This window comes from Hyla sarda, unplaced genomic scaffold, assembly GCF_029499605.1.
Source record: "Hyla sarda isolate aHylSar1 unplaced genomic scaffold, aHylSar1.hap1 scaffold_3162, whole genome shotgun sequence".
NCBI classification, from domain to species: Eukaryota; Metazoa; Chordata; class Amphibia; order Anura; family Hylidae; genus Hyla; species Hyla sarda.
The window spans coordinates 3727-22748 of record NW_026609893.1 but is presented as its reverse complement, the minus strand read 5'-3'; the positions used below and the strand labels follow the sequence as shown (position 1 = coordinate 22748).

General features: G+C 46.3%; 9 non-coding genes across 9 annotated transcripts; all 9 read left to right on the top strand.

The window, feature by feature from the left end:
* The first annotated feature begins 319 nt into the window (after nucleotides 1–319).
* Nucleotides 320–510, top strand: LOC130329360 (U2 spliceosomal RNA). The gene has a single exon (XR_008872950.1). It is a non-coding gene; the product is annotated as a U2 spliceosomal RNA (small nuclear RNA).
* A 2082-nt stretch (nucleotides 511–2592) lies between these two features.
* Nucleotides 2593–2783, top strand: LOC130329359 (U2 spliceosomal RNA). The gene has a single exon (XR_008872949.1). It is a non-coding gene; the product is annotated as a U2 spliceosomal RNA (small nuclear RNA).
* Nucleotides 2784–4874: 2091 nt separating this feature from the next.
* LOC130329358 (U2 spliceosomal RNA) lies at nucleotides 4875–5065 on the top strand. Its single transcript, XR_008872948.1, has one exon. It is a non-coding gene; the product is annotated as a U2 spliceosomal RNA (small nuclear RNA).
* A 2087-nt stretch (nucleotides 5066–7152) lies between these two features.
* On the top strand, nucleotides 7153–7343 carry LOC130329357 (U2 spliceosomal RNA). Its single transcript, XR_008872947.1, has one exon. It is a non-coding gene; the product is annotated as a U2 spliceosomal RNA (small nuclear RNA).
* A 2084-nt stretch (nucleotides 7344–9427) lies between these two features.
* On the top strand, nucleotides 9428–9618 carry LOC130329366 (U2 spliceosomal RNA). Its single transcript, XR_008872955.1, has one exon. It is a non-coding gene; the product is annotated as a U2 spliceosomal RNA (small nuclear RNA).
* Nucleotides 9619–11692: 2074 nt separating this feature from the next.
* LOC130329365 (U2 spliceosomal RNA) lies at nucleotides 11693–11883 on the top strand. Its single transcript, XR_008872954.1, has one exon. It is a non-coding gene; the product is annotated as a U2 spliceosomal RNA (small nuclear RNA).
* Nucleotides 11884–13970: 2087 nt separating this feature from the next.
* LOC130329364 (U2 spliceosomal RNA) lies at nucleotides 13971–14161 on the top strand. The gene has a single exon (XR_008872953.1). It is a non-coding gene; the product is annotated as a U2 spliceosomal RNA (small nuclear RNA).
* Nucleotides 14162–16253: 2092 nt separating this feature from the next.
* Nucleotides 16254–16444, top strand: LOC130329362 (U2 spliceosomal RNA). Its single transcript, XR_008872951.1, has one exon. It is a non-coding gene; the product is annotated as a U2 spliceosomal RNA (small nuclear RNA).
* A 2087-nt stretch (nucleotides 16445–18531) lies between these two features.
* On the top strand, nucleotides 18532–18722 carry LOC130329363 (U2 spliceosomal RNA). The gene has a single exon (XR_008872952.1). It is a non-coding gene; the product is annotated as a U2 spliceosomal RNA (small nuclear RNA).
* The last annotated feature ends 300 nt before the right edge of the window (nucleotides 18723–19022 follow it).

Here is a 19022-nt window from a genome sequence, read left to right as displayed (position 1 = left end):
ACAAAGGTAGGTGTGTGCTTGTGTGTGTGTTTCCTATGCAGATCCTAAGCCCAGTGTCACATGCAAGTAGGAGGAGTAAGAAGGGTTCCTGGCAAATCCGGGTTATGGATTGCATTTAAAAAGGCCCCGTGGGAGTGCAATGGGCCCCTGTCTTGCTGCTTAGCAATAATGGTATGGGTTTAGGTTCTGCTGTGTGTACTGGTGGTTGACTGCCCCCCAGCCCAGAGTGTGCATGGAAAATTGTCTGGCAGCCTCCCTGACAGCAAGCAGTGATAGTGCCCATGAAGGGGACCTTGTTGGGCCCGCCCCTTTCACGGTTATCGCTTCTCGGCCTTTTGGCTAAGATCAAGTGTAGTATCTGTTCTTATCAGTTTAATATCTGATACGTCCCCTATCTGGGGACCATATATTAAATGGATTTTTGAGAACGGGGGCCGATTTCGAAGCTTGCTTCCGTCGCCCTATGCATTGACCCGATATGGCAGTATCTTCGGGTACAGTGCACCACCCCCTTACAGGGTTAAAAAGAAAGATTCCTACTTTCATTGCTACCTGCTTGCTGGCTAGCCAGCTAGCCAGCCCTGTGGGCCTTGCTGCTGCAGCCAAAAAACAAAAGGTGGTGCTGCTGCTGCTGCTTCTGCTGCTTCTGCTTGTGTCTGGCCGCTGTTGGAGCGTCCAGGCACAGGACTTCTGCTGCTGCTGACTAAATGGCCTCCTTAATTGGATCATTTGAGTAGCCAGCACACCTGTGCAGGTAGGGCATGACATGATAGGCAGCTGCCTTGATAGCGGGTGGGTGCTGAATGTTCCTAATTGACAAAATAAGATTAATGCTTATGAAGAAATATAAAATCTCATCCCTTCCCCAATATCGCGCCACACCCCTACCCCTTAATTCCCTGGTTGAACTTGATGGACATATGTCTTTTTTCGACCGTACTAACTATGTAACTATGTAACATAACATGGGGGGGGGGGGGGGTCTCCTGGCTGTTCACACAGGTGTGTCATTGCTGTACATTGACCATGCATTGCTTCTGTGGTATTGCAAAGGCAAAGACAAATGCTTCCAGCCATCCATTGCACTAATGGATTGGTCATCAGCTGGCTGTCTATGTCCCGCATCAATATAGACCAAAGTACAGAGGGTTAGGCTATGCTATTGTGCACCTACCTGATGCATCAGAAGGTGCGAGGCCCTTGCTAAATTCTGTGCACAGACTTTGAGATCTATACTTTAGACTGTATCTAAACCTGCTCCAACATGGACTGACATTCTGGCCTACTTTCAGCCGATGCGACTTGTCTGTCGCTGAACAGTCGCTTTTTATGTATTCAGCACCTATGTATAATGTTGTAAAAATGCTCTAGAAGCTAAAGTCGCAGAAATGTCACACATATTTGGCCTGCAACTTTCTGTGCGACAAATTCAGACAGGAAAAATCAGTATAAATCCTTAGAAAATTATCCCCCAGTGTCTCCATCTGCTGGCGGTATTGAATAAGCATTGCTGCACTGATGGGGTATGCATTAGACGAAAAAAAAGAAGAAAAAGAAGAATAATACGCCCAGAAAAGAGGCGAAAAGGAGAAAAACGTAAAAAAACGTGAAAAAAAAGTAAGAGGAAGAGAAGGGAAAAAAAGGTGGAAATGGGTTTAAAAGTGATTTCGGCGGAGAAATATATATATATATATATATATATATATATATATATATATACGCGCACACACACACATATATATAAACGTATTCTCCGTTGAGATATTGCAGCCGCTGCTGTGTCCAGGCCCAGGAGCCTTAGCACTGTGCTGTGATGTCACTCAATACCACTGACATCACTAGGTGTAAACAACATCTCTCCTTTGCTGTGTATGTGACTATGGAGCTGTTTGGTGATGTCGTCTATTATGGCCTTCATAGAAGCAACAGGAGATTGTTGCATCCATCTAGAACCCTCAGAACTACAGTGCTATGATGTCACTCACTTCCACAGGCCTTGCAGAGTGTAAACAACAACAACCCAGCTTTGTTGTGTATGTAACCATAGGGATTTGTGATGTCACCTAGAACCTTCACAGCAGCGACAGCTTTATGAGGAGCATCAGCACTGCTCTGCCTGAGCAGAACCATCACCGCCATAGGTTGTCAAATAACCCGGATTTAACCCACACAGGTAAGTCCAATGGGGTGCAGGCATGTCCTCTATGCTTACAGCTTCCCGTGGGTGTTGGTTTGATACCGTTTGGGAACAGCCAAGGAGGCATCTGCAGGCAACAAAGGTAGGTGTGTGCTTGTGTGTGTGTTTCCTATGCAGATCCTAAGCCCAGTGTCACATGCAAGTAGGAGGAGTAAGAAGGGTTCCTGGCAAATCCGGGTTATGGATTGCATTTAAAAAGGCCCCGTGGGAGTGCAATGGGCCCCTGTCTTGCTGCTTAGCAATAATGGTATGGGTTTAGGTTCTGCTGTGTGTACTGGTGGTTGACTGCCCCCCAGCCCAGAGTGTGCATGGAAAATTGTCTGGCAGCCTCCCTGACAGCAAGCAGTGATAGTGCCCATGAAGGGGACCTTGTTGGGCCCGCCCCTTTCACGGTTATCGCTTCTCGGCCTTTTGGCTAAGATCAAGTGTAGTATCTGTTCTTATCAGTTTAATATCTGATACGTCCCCTATCTGGGGACCATATATTAAATGGATTTTTGAGAACGGGGGCCGATTTCGAAGCTTGCTTCCGTCGCCCTATGCATTGACCCGATATGGCAGTATCTTCGGGTACAGTGCACCACCCCCTTACAGGGTTAAAAAGAAAGATTCCTACTTTCATTGCTACCTGCTTGCTGGCTAGCCAGCTAGCCAGCCCTGTGGGCCTTGCTGCTGCAGCCAAAAAACAAAAGGTGGTGCTGCTGCTGCTGCTTCTGCTGCTTCTGCTTGTGTCTGGCCGCTGTTGGAGCGTCCAGGCACAGGACTTCTGCTGCTGCTGACTAAATGGCCTCCTTAATTGGATCATTTGAGTAGCCAGCACACCTGTGCAGGTAGGGCATGACATGATAGGCAGCTGCCTTGATAGCGGGTGGGTGCTGAATGTTCCTAATTGACAAAATAAGATTAATGCTTATGAAGAAATATAAAATCTCATCCCTTCCCCAATATCGCGCCACACCCCTACCCCTTAATTCCCTGGTTGAACTTGATGGACATATGTCTTTTTTCGACCGTACTAACTATGTAACTATGTAACATAACATGGGGGGGGGGGGGGGGTCTCCTGGCTGTTCACACAGGTGTGTCATTGCTGTACATTGACCATGCATTGCTTCTGTGGTATTGCAAAGGCAAAGACAAATGCTTCCAGCCATCCATTGCACTAATGGATTGGTCATCAGCTGGCTGTCTATGTCCCGCATCAATATAGACCAAAGTACAGAGGGTTAGGCTATGCTATTGTGCACCTATCTGATGCATCAGAAGGTGCGAGGCCCTTGCTAAATTCTGTGCACAGACTTTGAGATCTATACTTTAGACTGTATCTAAACCTGCTCCAACATGGACTGACATTCTGGCCTACTTTCAGCCGATGCGACTTGTCTGTCGCTGAACAGTCGCTTTTTATGTATTCAGCACCTATGTATAATGTTGTAAAAATGCTCTAGAAGCTAAAGTCGCAGAAATGTCACACATATTTGGCCTGCAACTTTCTGTGCGACAAATTCAGACAGGAAAAATCAGTATAAATCCTTAGAAAATTATCCCCCAGTGTCTCCATCTGCTGGCGGTATTGAATAAGCATTGCTGCACTGATGGGGTATGCATTAGACGAAAAAAAAGAAGAAAAAGAAGAATAATACGCCCAGAAAAGAGGCGAAAAGGAGAAAAACGTAAAAAAAACGTGAAAAAAAAGTAAGAGGAAGAGAAGGGAAAAAAAAGGTGGAAATGGGTTTAAAAGTGATTTCGGCGGAGAAATATATATATATATATATATATATATATATATATATATATATATATACGCGCACACACACACATATATATAAACGTATTCTCCGTTGAGATATTGCAGCCGCTGCTGTGTCCAGGCCCAGGAGCCTTAGCACTGTGCTGTGATGTCACTCAATACCACTGACATCACTAGGTGTAAACAACATCTCTCCTTTGCTGTGTATGTGACTATGGAGCTGTTTGGTGATGTCGTCTATTATGGCCTTCATAGAAGCAACAGGAGATTGTTGCATCCATCTAGAACCCTCAGAACTACAGTGCTATGATGTCACTCACTTCCACAGGCCTTGCAGAGTGTAAACAACAACAACCCAGCTTTGTTGTGTATGTAACCATAGGGATTTGTGATGTCACCTAGAACCTTCACAGCAGCGACAGCTTTATGAGGAGCATCAGCACTGCTCTGCCTGAGCAGAACCATCACCGCCATAGGTTGTCAAATAACCCGGATTTAACCCACACAGGTAAGTCCAATGGGGTGCAGGCATGTCCTCTATGCTTACAGCTTCCCGTGGGTGTTGGTTTGATACCGTTTGGGGACAGCCAAGGAGGCATCTGCAGGCAACAAAGGTAGGTGTGTGCTTGTGTGTGTGTTTCCTATGCAGATCCTAAGCCCAGTGTCACATGCAAGTAGGAGGAGTAAGAAGGGTTCCTGGCAAATCCGGGTTATGGATTGCATTTAAAAAGGCCCCGTGGGAGTGCAATGGGCCCCTGTCTTGCTGCTTAGCAATAATGGTATGGGTTTAGGTTCTGCTGTGTGTACTGGTGGTTGACTGCCCCCCAGCCCAGAGTGTGCATGGAAAATTGTCTGGCAGCCTCCCTGACAGCAAGCAGTGATAGTGCCCATGAAGGGGACCTTGTTGGGCCCGCCCCTTTCACGGTTATCGCTTCTCGGCCTTTTGGCTAAGATCAAGTGTAGTATCTGTTCTTATCAGTTTAATATCTGATACGTCCCCTATCTGGGGACCATATATTAAATGGATTTTTGAGAACGGGGGCCGATTTCGAAGCTTGCTTCCGTCGCCCTATGCATTGACCCGATATGGCAGTATCTTCGGGTACAGTGCACCACCCCCTTACAGGGTTAAAAAGAAAGATTCCTACTTTCATTGCTACCTGCTTGCTGGCTAGCCAGCTAGCCAGCCCTGTGGGCCTTGCTGCTGCAGCCAAAAAACAAAAGGTGGTGCTGCTGCTGCTGCTTCTGCTGCTTCTGCTTGTGTCTGGCCGCTGTTGGAGCGTCCAGGCACAGGACTTCTGCTGCTGCTGACTAAATGGCCTCCTTAATTGGATCATTTGAGTAGCCAGCACACCTGTGCAGGTAGGGCATGACATGATAGGCAGCTGCCTTGATAGCGGGTGGGTGCTGAATGTTCCTAATTGACAAAATAAGATTAATGCTTATGAAGAAATATAAAATCTCATCCCTTCCCCAATATCGCGCCACACCCCTACCCCTTAATTCCCTGGTTGAACTTGATGGACATATGTCTTTTTTCGACCGTACTAACTATGTAACTATGTAACATAACATGGGGGGGGGGGGGGGGTCTCCTGGCTGTTCACACAGGTGTGTCATTGCTGTACATTGACCATGCATTGCTTCTGTGGTATTGCAAAGGCAAAGACAAATGCTTCCAGCCATCCATTGCACTAATGGATTGGTCATCAGCTGGCTGTCTATGTCCCGCATCAATATAGACCAAAGTACAGAGGGTTAGGCTATGCTATTGTGCACCTACCTGATGCATCAGAAGGTGCGAGGCCCTTGCTAAATTCTGTCCACAGACTTTGAGATCTATACTTTAGACTGTATCTAAACCTGCTCCAACATGGACTGACATTCTGGCCTACTTTCAGCCGATGCGACTTGTCTGTCGCTGAACAGTCGCTTTTTATGTATTCAGCACCTATGTATAATGTTGTAAAAATGCTCTAGAAGCTAAAGTCGCAGAAATGTCACACATATTTGGCCTGCAACTTTCTGTGCGACAAATTCAGACAGGAAAAATCAGTATAAATCCTTAGAAAATTATCCCCCAGTGTCTCCATCTGCTGGCGGTATTGAATAAGCATTGCTGCACTGATGGGGTATGCATTAGACGAAAAAAAAGAAGAAAAAGAAGAATAATACGCCCAGAAAAGAGGCGAAAAGGAGAAAAACGTAAAAAAACGTGAAAAAAAAGTAAGAGGAAGAGAAGGGAAAAAAAGGTGGAAATGGGTTTAAAAGTGATTTCGGCGGAGAAATATATATATATATATATATATATATATATATATATATATATATACGCGCACACACACACATATATATAAACGTATTCTCCGTTGAGATATTGCAGCCGCTGCTGTGTCCAGGCCCAGGAGCCTTAGCACTGTGCTGTGATGTCACTCAATACCACTGACATCACTAGGTGTAAACAACATCTCTCCTTTGCTGTGTATGTGACTATGGAGCTGTTTGGTGATGTCGTCTATTATGGCCTTCATAGAAGCAACAGGAGATTGTTGCATCCATCTAGAACCCTCAGAACTACAGTGCTATGATGTCACTCACTTCCACAGGCCTTGCAGAGTGTAAACAACAACAACCCAGCTTTGTTGTGTATGTAACCATAGGGATTTGTGATGTCACCTAGAACCTTCACAGCAGCGACAGCTTTATGAGGAGCATCAGCACTGCTCTGCCTGAGCAGAACCATCACCGCCATAGGTTGTCAAATAACCCGGATTTAACCCACACAGGTAAGTCCAATGGGGTGCAGGCATGTCCTCTATGCTTACAGCTTCCCGTGGGTGTTGGTTTGATACCGTTTGGGGACAGCCAAGGAGGCATCTGCAGGCAACAAAGGTAGGTGTGTGCTTGTGTGTGTGTTTCCTATGCAGATCCTAAGCCCAGTGTCACATGCAAGTAGGAGGAGTAAGAAGGGTTCCTGGCAAATCCGGGTTATGGATTGCATTTAAAAAGGCCCCGTGGGAGTGCAATGGGCCCCTGTCTTGCTGCTTAGCAATAATGGTATGGGTTTAGGTTCTGCTGTGTGTACTGGTGGTTGACTGCCCCCCAGCCCAGAGTGTGCATGGAAAATTGTCTGGCAGCCTCCCTGACAGCAAGCAGTGATAGTGCCCATGAAGGGGACCTTGTTGGGCCCGCCCCTTTCACGGTTATCGCTTCTCGGCCTTTTGGCTAAGATCAAGTGTAGTATCTGTTCTTATCAGTTTAATATCTGATACGTCCCCTATCTGGGGACCATATATTAAATGGATTTTTGAGAACGGGGGCCGATTTCGAAGCTTGCTTCCGTCGCCCTATGCATTGACCCGATATGGCAGTATCTTCGGGTACAGTGCACCACCCCCTTACAGGGTTAAAAAGAAAGATTCCTACTTTCATTGCTACCTGCTTGCTGGCTAGCCAGCTAGCCAGCCCTGTGGGCCTTGCTGCTGCAGCCAAAAAACAAAAGGTGGTGCTGCTGCTGCTGCTTCTGCTGCTTCTGCTTGTGTCTGGCCGCTGTTGGAGCGTCCAGGCACAGGACTTCTGCTGCTGCTGACTAAATGGCCTCCTTAATTGGATCATTTGAGTAGCCAGCACACCTGTGCAGGTAGGGCATGACATGATAGGCAGCTGCCTTGATAGCGGGTGGGTGCTGAATGTTCCTAATTGACAAAATAAGATTAATGCTTATGAAGAAATATAAAATCTCATCCCTTCCCCAATATCGCGCCACACCCCTACCCCTTAATTCCCTGGTTGAACTTGATGGACATATGTCTTTTTTCGACCGTACTAACTATGTAACTATGTAACATAACATGGGGGGGGGGGGGGGGGTCTCCTGGCTGTTCACACAGGTGTGTCATTGCTGTACATTGACCATGCATTGCTTCTGTGGTATTGCAAAGGCAAAGACAAATGCTTCCAGCCATCCATTGCACTAATGGATTGGTCATCAGCTGGCTGTCTATGTCCCGCATCAATATAGACCAAAGTACAGAGGGTTAGGCTATGCTATTGTGCACCTACCTGATGCATCAGAAGGTGCGAGGCCCTTGCTAAATTCTGTGCACAGACTTTGAGATCTATACTTTAGACTGTATCTAAACCTGCTCCAACATGGACTGACATTCTGGCCTACTTTCAGCCGATGCGACTTGTCTGTCGCTGAACAGTCGCTTTTTATGTATTCAGCACCTATGTATAATGTTGTAAAAATGCTCTAGAAGCTAAAGTCGCAGAAATGTCACACATATTTGGCCTGCAACTTTCTGTGCGACAAATTCAGACAGGAAAAATCAGTATAAATCCTTAGAAAATTATCCCCCAGTGTCTCCATCTGCTGGCGGTATTGAATAAGCATTGCTGCACTGATGGGGTATGCATTAGACGAAAAAAAAGAAGAAAAAGAAGAATAATACGCCCAGAAAAGAGGCGAAAAGGAGAAAAACGTAAAAAAACGTGAAAAAAAAGTAAGAGGAAGAGAAGGGAAAAAAAGGTGGAAATGGGTTTAAAAGTGATTTCGGCGGAGAAATATATATATATATATATATATATATATATATATATATATACGCGCACACACACACATATATATAAACGTATTCTCCGTTGAGATATTGCAGCCGCTGCTGTGTCCAGGCCCAGGAGCCTTAGCACTGTGCTGTGATGTCACTCAATACCACTGACATCACTAGGTGTAAACAACATCTCTCCTTTGCTGTGTATGTGACTATGGAGCTGTTTGGTGATGTCGTCTATTATGGCCTTCATAGAAGCAACAGGAGATTGTTGCATCCATCTAGAACCCTCAGAACTACAGTGCTATGATGTCACTCACTTCCACAGGCCTTGCAGAGTGTAAACAACAACAACCCAGCTTTGTTGTGTATGTAACCATAGGGATTTGTGATGTCACCTAGAACCTTCACAGCAGCGACAGCTTTATGAGGAGCATCAGCACTGCTCTGCCTGAGCAGAACCATCACCGCCATAGGTTGTCAAATAACCCGGATTTAACCCACACAGGTAAGTCCAATGGGGTGCAGGCATGTCCTCTATGCTTACAGCTTCCCGTGGGTGTTGGTTTGATACCGTTTGGGGACAGCCAAGGAGGCATCTGCAGGCAACAAAGGTAGGTGTGTGCTTGTGTGTGTGTTTCCTATGCAGATCCTAAGCCCAGTGTCACATGCAAGTAGGAGGAGTAAGAAGGGTTCCTGGCAAATCCGGGTTATGGATTGCATTTAAAAAGGCCCCGTGGGAGTGCAATGGGCCCCTGTCTTGCTGCTTAGCAATAATGGTATGGGTTTAGGTTCTGCTGTGTGTACTGGTGGTTGACTGCCCCCCAGCCCAGAGTGTGCATGGAAAATTGTCTGGCAGCCTCCCTGACAGCAAGCAGTGATAGTGCCCATGAAGGGGACCTTGTTGGGCCCGCCCCTTTCACGGTTATCGCTTCTCGGCCTTTTGGCTAAGATCAAGTGTAGTATCTGTTCTTATCAGTTTAATATCTGATACGTCCCCTATCTGGGGACCATATATTAAATGGATTTTTGAGAACGGGGGCCGATTTCGAAGCTTGCTTCCGTCGCCCTATGCATTGACCCGATATGGCAGTATCTTCGGGTACAGTGCACCACCCCCTTACAGGGTTAAAAAGAAAGATTCCTACTTTCATTGCTACCTGCTTGCTGGCTAGCCAGCTAGCCAGCCCTGTGGGCCTTGCTGCTGCAGCCAAAAAACAAAAGGTGGTGCTGCTGCTGCTGCTTCTGCTGCTTCTGCTTGTGTCTGGCCGCTGTTGGAGCGTCCAGGCACAGGACTTCTGCTGCTGCTGACTAAATGGCCTCCTTAATTGGATCATTTGAGTAGCCAGCACACCTGTGCAGGTAGGGCATGACATGATAGGCAGCTGCCTTGATAGCGGGTGGGTGCTGAATATTCCTAATTGACAAAATAAGATTAATGCTTATGAAGAAATATAAAATCTCATCCCTTCCCCAATATCGCGCCACACCCCTACCCCTTAATTCCCTGGTTGAACTTGATGGACATATGTCTTTTTTCGACCGTACTAACTATGTAACTATGTAACATAACATGGGGGGGGGGGGGGGGGGTCTCCTGGCTGTTCACACAGGTGTGTCATTGCTGTACATTGACCATGCATTGCTTCTGTGGTATTGCAAAGGCAAAGACAAATGCTTCCAGCCATCCATTGCACTAATGGATTGGTCATCAGCTGGCTGTCTATGTCCCGCATCAATATAGACCAAAGTACAGAGGGTTAGGCTATGCTATTGTGCACCTACCTGATGCATCAGAAGGTGCGAGGCCCTTGCTAAATTCTGTGCACAGACTTTGAGATCTATACTTTAGACTGTATCTAAACCTGCTCCAACATGGACTGACATTCTGGCCTACTTTCAGCCGATGCGACTTGTCTGTCGCTGAACAGTCGCTTTTTATGTATTCAGCACCTATGTATAATGTTGTAAAAATGCTCTAGAAGCTAAAGTCGCAGAAATGTCACACATATTTGGCCTGCAACTTTCTGTGCGACAAATTCAGACAGGAAAAATCAGTATAAATCCTTAGAAAATTATCCCCCAGTGTCTCCATCTGCTGGCGGTATTGAATAAGCATTGCTGCACTGATGGGGTATGCATTAGACGAAAAAAAAGAAGAAAAAGAAGAATAATACGCCCAGAAAAGAGGCGAAAAGGAGAAAAACGTAAAAAAAACGTGAAAAAAAAGTAAGAGGAAGAGAAGGGAAAAAAAGGTGGAAATGGGTTTAAAAGTGATTTCGGCGGAGAAATATATATATATATATATATATATATATACGCGCACACACACACATATATATAAACGTATTCTCCGTTGAGATATTGCAGCCGCTGCTGTGTCCAGGCCCAGGAGCCTTAGCACTGTGCTGTGATGTCACTCAATACCACTGACATCACTAGGTGTAAACAACATCTCTCCTTTGCTGTGTATGTGACTATGGAGCTGTTTGGTGATGTCGTCTATTATGGCCTTCATAGAAGCAACAGGAGATTGTTGCATCCATCTAGAACCCTCAGAACTACAGTGCTATGATGTCACTCACTTCCACAGGCCTTGCAGAGTGTAAACAACAACAACCCAGCTTTGTTGTGTATGTAACCATAGGGATTTGTGATGTCACCTAGAACCTTCACAGCAGCGACAGCTTTATGAGGAGCATCAGCACTGCTCTGCCTGAGCAGAACCATCACCGCCATAGGTTGTCAAATAACCCGGATTTAACCCACACAGGTAAGTCCAATGGGGTGCAGGCATGTCCTCTATGCTTACAGCTTCCCGTGGGTGTTGGTTTGATACCGTTTGGGGACAGCCAAGGAGGCATCTGCAGGCAACAAAGGTAGGTGTGTGCTTGTGTGTGTGTTTCCTATGCAGATCCTAAGCCCAGTGTCACATGCAAGTAGGAGGAGTAAGAAGGGTTCCTGGCAAATCCGGGTTATGGATTGCATTTAAAAAGGCCCCGTGGGAGTGCAATGGGCCCCTGTCTTGCTGCTTAGCAATAATGGTATGGGTTTAGGTTCTGCTGTGTGTACTGGTGGTTGACTGCCCCCCAGCCCAGAGTGTGCATGGAAAATTGTCTGGCAGCCTCCCTGACAGCAAGCAGTGATAGTGCCCATGAAGGGGACCTTGTTGGGCCCGCCCCTTTCACGGTTATCGCTTCTCGGCCTTTTGGCTAAGATCAAGTGTAGTATCTGTTCTTATCAGTTTAATATCTGATACGTCCCCTATCTGGGGACCATATATTAAATGGATTTTTGAGAACGGGGGCCGATTTCGAAGCTTGCTTCCGTCGCCCTATGCATTGACCCGATATGGCAGTATCTTCGGGTACAGTGCACCACCCCCTTACAGGGTTAAAAAGAAAGATTCCTACTTTCATTGCTACCTGCTTGCTGGCTAGCCAGCTAGCCAGCCCTGTGGGCCTTGCTGCTGCAGCCAAAAAACAAAAGGTGGTGCTGCTGCTGCTGCTTCTGCTGCTTCTGCTTGTGTCTGGCCGCTGTTGGAGCGTCCAGGCACAGGACTTCTGCTGCTGCTGACTAAATGGCCTCCTTAATTGGATCATTTGAGTAGCCAGCACACCTGTGCAGGTAGGGCATGACATGATAGGCAGCTGCCTTGATAGCGGGTGGGTGCTGAATGTTCCTAATTGACAAAATAAGATTAATGCTTATGAAGAAATATAAAATCTCATCCCTTCCCCAATATCGCGCCACACCCCTACCCCTTAATTCCCTGGTTGAACTTGATGGACATATGTCTTTTTTCGACCGTACTAACTATGTAACTATGTAACATAACATGGGGGGGGGGGGGGGGGGTCTCCTGGCTGTTCACACAGGTGTGTCATTGCTGTACATTGACCATGCATTGCTTCTGTGGTATTGCAAAGGCAAAGACAAATGCTTCCAGCCATCCATTGCACTAATGGATTGGTCATCAGCTGGCTGTCTATGTCCCGCATCAATATAGACCAAAGTACAGAGGGTTAGGCTATGCTATTGTGCACCTACCTGATGCATCAGAAGGTGCGAGGCCCTTGCTAAATTCTGTGCACAGACTTTGAGATCTATACTTTAGACTGTATCTAAACCTGCTCCAACATGGACTGACATTCTGGCCTACTTTCAGCCGATGCGACTTGTCTGTCGCTGAACAGTCGCTTTTTATGTATTCAGCACCTATGTATAATGTTGTAAAAATGCTCTAGAAGCTAAAGTCGCAGAAATGTCACACATATTTGGCCTGCAACTTTCTGTGCGACAAATTCAGACAGGAAAAATCAGTATAAATCCTTAGAAAATTATCCCCCAGTGTCTCCATCTGCTGGCGGTATTGAATAAGCATTGCTGCACTGATGGGGTATGCATTAGACGAAAAAAAAGAAGAAAAAGAAGAATAATACGCCCAGAAAAGAGGCGAAAAGGAGAAAAACGTAAAAAAACGTGAAAAAAAAGTAAGAGGAAGAGAAGGGAAAAAAAGGTGGAAATGGGTTTAAAAGTGATTTCGGCGGAGAAATATATATATATATATATATATATATATATATATATATATATACGCGCACACACACACATATATATAAACGTATTCTCCGTTGAGATATTGCAGCCGCTGCTGTGTCCAGGCCCAGGAGCCTTAGCACTGTGCTGTGATGTCACTCAATACCACTGACATCACTAGGTGTAAACAACATCTCTCCTTTGCTGTGTATGTGACTATGGAGCTGTTTGGTGATGTCGTCTATTATGGCCTTCATAGAAGCAACAGGAGATTGTTGCATCCATCTAGAACCCTCAGAACTACAGTGCTATGATGTCACTCACTTCCACAGGCCTTGCAGAGTGTAAACAACAACAACCCAGCTTTGTTGTGTATGTAACCATAGGGATTTGTGATGTCACCTAGAACCTTCACAGCAGCGACAGCTTTATGAGGAGCATCAGCACTGCTCTGCCTGAGCAGAACCATCACCGCCATAGGTTGTCAAATAACCCGGATTTAACCCACACAGGTAAGTCCAATGGGGTGCAGGCATGTCCTCTATGCTTACAGCTTCCCGTGGGTGTTGGTTTGATACCGTTTGGGGACAGCCAAGGAGGCATCTGCAGGCAACAAAGGTAGGTGTGTGCTTGTGTGTGTGTTTCCTATGCAGATCCTAAGCCCAGTGTCACATGCAAGTAGGAGGAGTAAGAAGGGTTCCTGGCAAATCCGGGTTATGGATTGCATTTAAAAAGGCCCCGTGGGAGTGCAATGGGCCCCTGTCTTGCTGCTTAGCAATAATGGTATGGGTTTAGGTTCTGCTGTGTGTACTGGTGGTTGACTGCCCCCCAGCCCAGAGTGTGCATGGAAAATTGTCTGGCAGCCTCCCTGACAGCAAGCAGTGATAGTGCCCATGAAGGGGACCTTGTTGGGCCCGCCCCTTTCACGGTTATCGCTTCTCGGCCTTTTGGCTAAGATCAAGTGTAGTATCTGTTCTTATCAGTTTAATATCTGATACGTCCCCTATCTGGGGACCATATATTAAATGGATTTTTGAGAACGGGGGCCGATTTCGAAGCTTGCTTCCGTCGCCCTATGCATTGACCCGATATGGCAGTATCTTCGGGTACAGTGCACCACCCCCTTACAGGGTTAAAAAGAAAGATTCCTACTTTCATTGCTACCTGCTTGCTGGCTAGCCAGCTAGCCAGCCCTGTGGGCCTTGCTGCTGCAGCCAAAAAACAAAAGGTGGTGCTGCTGCTGCTGCTTCTGCTGCTTCTGCTTGTGTCTGGCCGCTGTTGGAGCGTCCAGGCACAGGACTTCTGCTGCTGCTGACTAAATGGCCTCCTTAATTGGATCATTTGAGTAGCCAGCACACCTGTGCAGGTAGGGCATGACATGATAGGCAGCTGCCTTGATAGCGGGTGGGTGCTGAATGTTCCTAATTGACAAAATAAGATTAATGCTTATGAAGAAATATAAAATCTCATCCCTTCCCCAATATCGCGCCACACCCCTACCCCTTAATTCCCTGGTTGAACTTGATGGACATATGTCTTTTTTCGACCGTACTAACTATGTAACTATGTAACATAACATGGGGGGGGGGGGGGGGGTCTCCTGGCTGTTCACACAGGTGTGTCATTGCTGTACATTGACCATGCATTGCTTCTGTGGTATTGCAAAGGCAAAGACAAATGCTTCCAGCCATCCATTGCACTAATGGATTGGTCATCAGCTGGCTGTCTATGTCCCGCATCAATATAGACCAAAGTACAGAGGGTTAGGCTATGCTATTGTGCACCTACCTGATGCATCAGAAGGTGCGAGGCCCTTGCTAAATTCTGTGCACAGACTTTGAGATCTATACTTTAGACTGTATCTAAACCTGCTCCAACATGGACTGACATTCTGGCCTACTTTCAGCCGATGCGACTTGTCTGTCGCTGAACAGTCGCTTTTTATGTATTCAGCACCTATGTATAATGTTGTAAAAATGCTCTAGAAGCTAAAGTCGCAGAAATGTCACACATATTTGGCCTGCAACTTTCTGTGCGACAAATTCAGACAGGAAAAATCAGTATAAATCCTTAGAAAATTATCCCCCAGTGTCTCCATCTGCTGGCGGTATTGAATAAGCATTGCTGCACTGATGGGGTATGCATTAGACGAAAAAAAAGAAGAAAAAGAAGAATAATACGCCCAGAAAAGAGGCGAAAAGGAGAAAAACGTAAAAAAACGTGAAAAAAAAGTAAGAGGAAGAGAAGGGAAAAAAAGGTGGAAATGGGTTTAAAAGTGATTTCGGCGGAGAAATATATATATATATATATATATATATATATATATATATATATATATATACGCGCACACACACACATATATATAAACGTATTCTCCGTTGAGATATTGCAGCCGCTGCTGTGTCCAGGCCCAGGAGCCTTAGCACTGTGCTGTGATGTCACTCAATACCACTGACATCACTAGGTGTAAACAACATCTCTCCTTTGCTGTGTATGTGACTATGGAGCTGTTTGGTGATGTCGTCTATTATGGCCTTCATAGAAGCAACAGGAGATTGTTGCATCCATCTAGAACCCTCAGAACTACAGTGCTATGATGTCACTCACTTCCACAGGCCTTGCAGAGTGTAAACAACAACAACCCAGCTTTGTTGTGTATGTAACCATAGGGATTTGTGATGTCACCTAGAACCTTCACAGCAGGGACAGCTTTATGAGGAGCATCAGCACTGCTCTGCCTGAGCAGAACCATCACCGCCATAGGTTGTCAAATAACCCGGATTTAACCCACACAGGTAAGTCCAATGGGGTGCAGGCATGTCCTCTATGCTTACAGCTTCCCGTGGGTGTTGGTTTGATACCGTTTGGGGACAGCCAAGGAGGCATCTGCAGGCAACAAAGGTAGGTGTGTGCTTGTGTGTGTGTTTCCTATGCAGATCCTAAGCCCAGTGTCACATGCAAGTAGGAGGAGTAAGAAGGGTTCCTGGCAAATCCGGGTTATGGATTGCATTTAAAAAGGCCCCGTGGGAGTGCAATGGGCCCCTGTCTTGCTGCTTAGCAATAATGGTATGGGTTTAGGTTCTGCTGTGTGTACTGGTGGTTGACTGCCCCCCAGCCCAGAGTGTGCATGGAAAATTGTCTGGCAGCCTCCCTGACAGCAAGCAGTGATAGTGCCCATGAAGGGGACCTTGTTGGGCCCGCCCCTTTCACGGTTATCGCTTCTCGGCCTTTTGGCTAAGATCAAGTGTAGTATCTGTTCTTATCAGTTTAATATCTGATACGTCCCCTATCTGGGGACCATATATTAAATGGATTTTTGAGAACGGGGGCCGATTTCGAAGCTTGCTTCCGTCGTCCTATGCATTGACCCGATATGGCAGTATCTTCGGGTACAGTGCACCACCCCCTTACAGGGTTAAAAAGAAAGATTCCTACTTTCATTGCTACCTGCTTGCTGGCTAGCCAGCTAGCCAGCCCTGTGGGCCTTGCTGCTGCAGCCAAAAAACAAAAGGTGGTGCTGCTGCTGCTGCTTCTGCTGCTTCTGCTTGTGTCTGGCCGCTGTTGGAGCGTCCAGGCACAGGACTTCTGCTGCTGCTGACTAAATGGCCTCCTTAATTGGATCATTTGAGTAGCCAGCACACCTGTGCAGGTAGGGCATGACATGATAGGCAGCTGCCTTGATAGCGGGTGGGTGCTGAATGTTCCTAATTGACAAAATAAGATTAATGCTTATGAAGAAATATAAAATCTCATCCCTTCCCCAATATCGCGCCACACCCCTACCCCTTAATTCCCTGGTTGAACTTGATGGACATATGTCTTTTTTCGACCGTACTAACTATGTAACTATGTAACATAACATGGGGGGGGGGGGGGGGGTCTCCTGGCTGTTCACACAGGTGTGTCATTGCTGTACATTGACCATGCATTGCTTCTGTGGTATTGCAAAGGCAAAGACAAATGCTTCCAGCCATCCATTGCACTAATGGATTGGTCATCAGCTGGCTGTCTATGTCCCGCATCAATATAGACCAAAGTACAGAGGGTTAGGCTATGCTATTGTGCACCTACCTGATGCATCAGAAGGTGCGAGGCCCTTGCTAAATTCTGTGCACAGACTTTGAGATCTATACTTTAGACTGTATCTAAACCTGCTCCAACATGGACTGACATTCTGGCCTACTTTCAGCCGATGCGACTTGTCTGTCGCTGAACAGTCGCTTTTTATGTATTCAGCACCTATGTATAATGTTGTAAAAATGCTCTAGAAGCTAAAGTCGCAGAAATGTCACACATATTTGGCCTGCAACTTTCTGTGCGACAAATTCAGACAGGAAAAATCAGTATAAATCCTTAGAAAATTATCCCCCAGTGTCTCCATCTGCTGGCGGTATTGAATAAGCATTGCTGCACTGATGGGGTATGCATTAGACGAAAAAAAAGAAGAAAAAGAAGAATAATACGCCCAGAAAAGAGGCGAAAAGGAGAAAAACGTAAAAAAACGTGAAAAAAAAGTAAGAGGAAGAGAAGGGAAAAAAAAGGTGGAAATGGGTTTAAAAGTGATTTCGGCGGAGAAATATATATATATATATATATATATATATATATATATATATATACGCGCACACACACACATATATATAAACGTATTCTCCGTTGAGATATTGCAGCCGCTGCTGTGTCCAGGCCCAGGAGCCTTAGCACTGTGCTGTGATGTCACTCAATACCACTGACATCACTAGGTGTAAACAACATCTCTCCTTTGCTGTGTATGTGACTATGGAGCTGTTTGGTGATGTCGTCTATTATGGCCTTCATAGAAGCAACAGGAGATTGTTGCATCCATCTAGAACCCTCAGAACTACAGTGCTATGATGTCACTCACTTCCACAGGCCTTGCAGAGTGTAAACAACAACAACCCAGCTTTGTTGTGTATGTAACCATAGGGATTTGTGATGTCACCTAGAACCTTCACAGCAGCGACAGCTTTATGAGGAGCATCAGCACTGCTCTGCCTGAGCAGAACCATCACCGCCATAGGTTGTCAAATAACCCGGATTTAACCCACACAGGTAAGTCCAATGGGGTGCAGGCATGTCCTCTATGCTTACAGCTTCCCGTGGGTGTTGGTTTGATACCGTTTGGGGACAGCCAAGGAGGCATCTGCAGGCAACAAAGGTAGATGTGTGCTTGTGTGTGTGTTTCCTATGCAGATCCTAAGCCCAGTGTCACATGCAAGTAGGAGGAGTAAGAAGGGTTCCTGGCAAATCCGGGTTATGGATTGCATTTAAAAAGGCCCCGTGGGAGTGCAATGGGCCCCTGTCTTGCTGCTTAGCAATAATGGTATGGGTTTAGGTTCTGCTGTGTGTACTGGTGGTTGACTGCCCCCCAGCCCAGAGTGTGCATGGAAAATTGTCTGGCAGCCTCCCTGACAGCAAGCAGTGATAGTGCCCATGAAGGGGACCTTGTTGGGCCCGCCCCTTTCACGGTTATCGCTTCTCGGCCTTTTGGCTAAGATCAAGTGTAGTATCTGTTCTTATCAGTTTAATATCTGATACGTCCCCTATCTGGGGACCATATATTAAATGGATTTTTGAGAACGGGGGCCGATTTCGAAGCTTGCTTCCGTCGCCCTATGCATTGACCCGATATGGCAGTATCTTCGGGTACAGTGCACCACCCCCTTACAGGGTTAAAAAGAAAGATTCCTACTTTCATTGCTACCTGCTTGCTGGCTAGCCAGCTAGCCAGCCCTGTGGGCCTTGCTGCTGCAGCCAAAAAACAAAAGGTGGTGCTGCTGCTGCTGCTTCTGCTGCTTCTGCTTGTGTCTGGCCGCTGTTGGAGCGTCCAGGCACAGGACTTCTGCTGCTGCTGACTAAATGGCCTCCTTAATTGGATCATTTGAGTAGCCAGCACACCTGTGCAGGTAGGGCATGACATGATAGGCAGCTGCCTTGATAGCGGGTGGGTGCTGAATGTTCC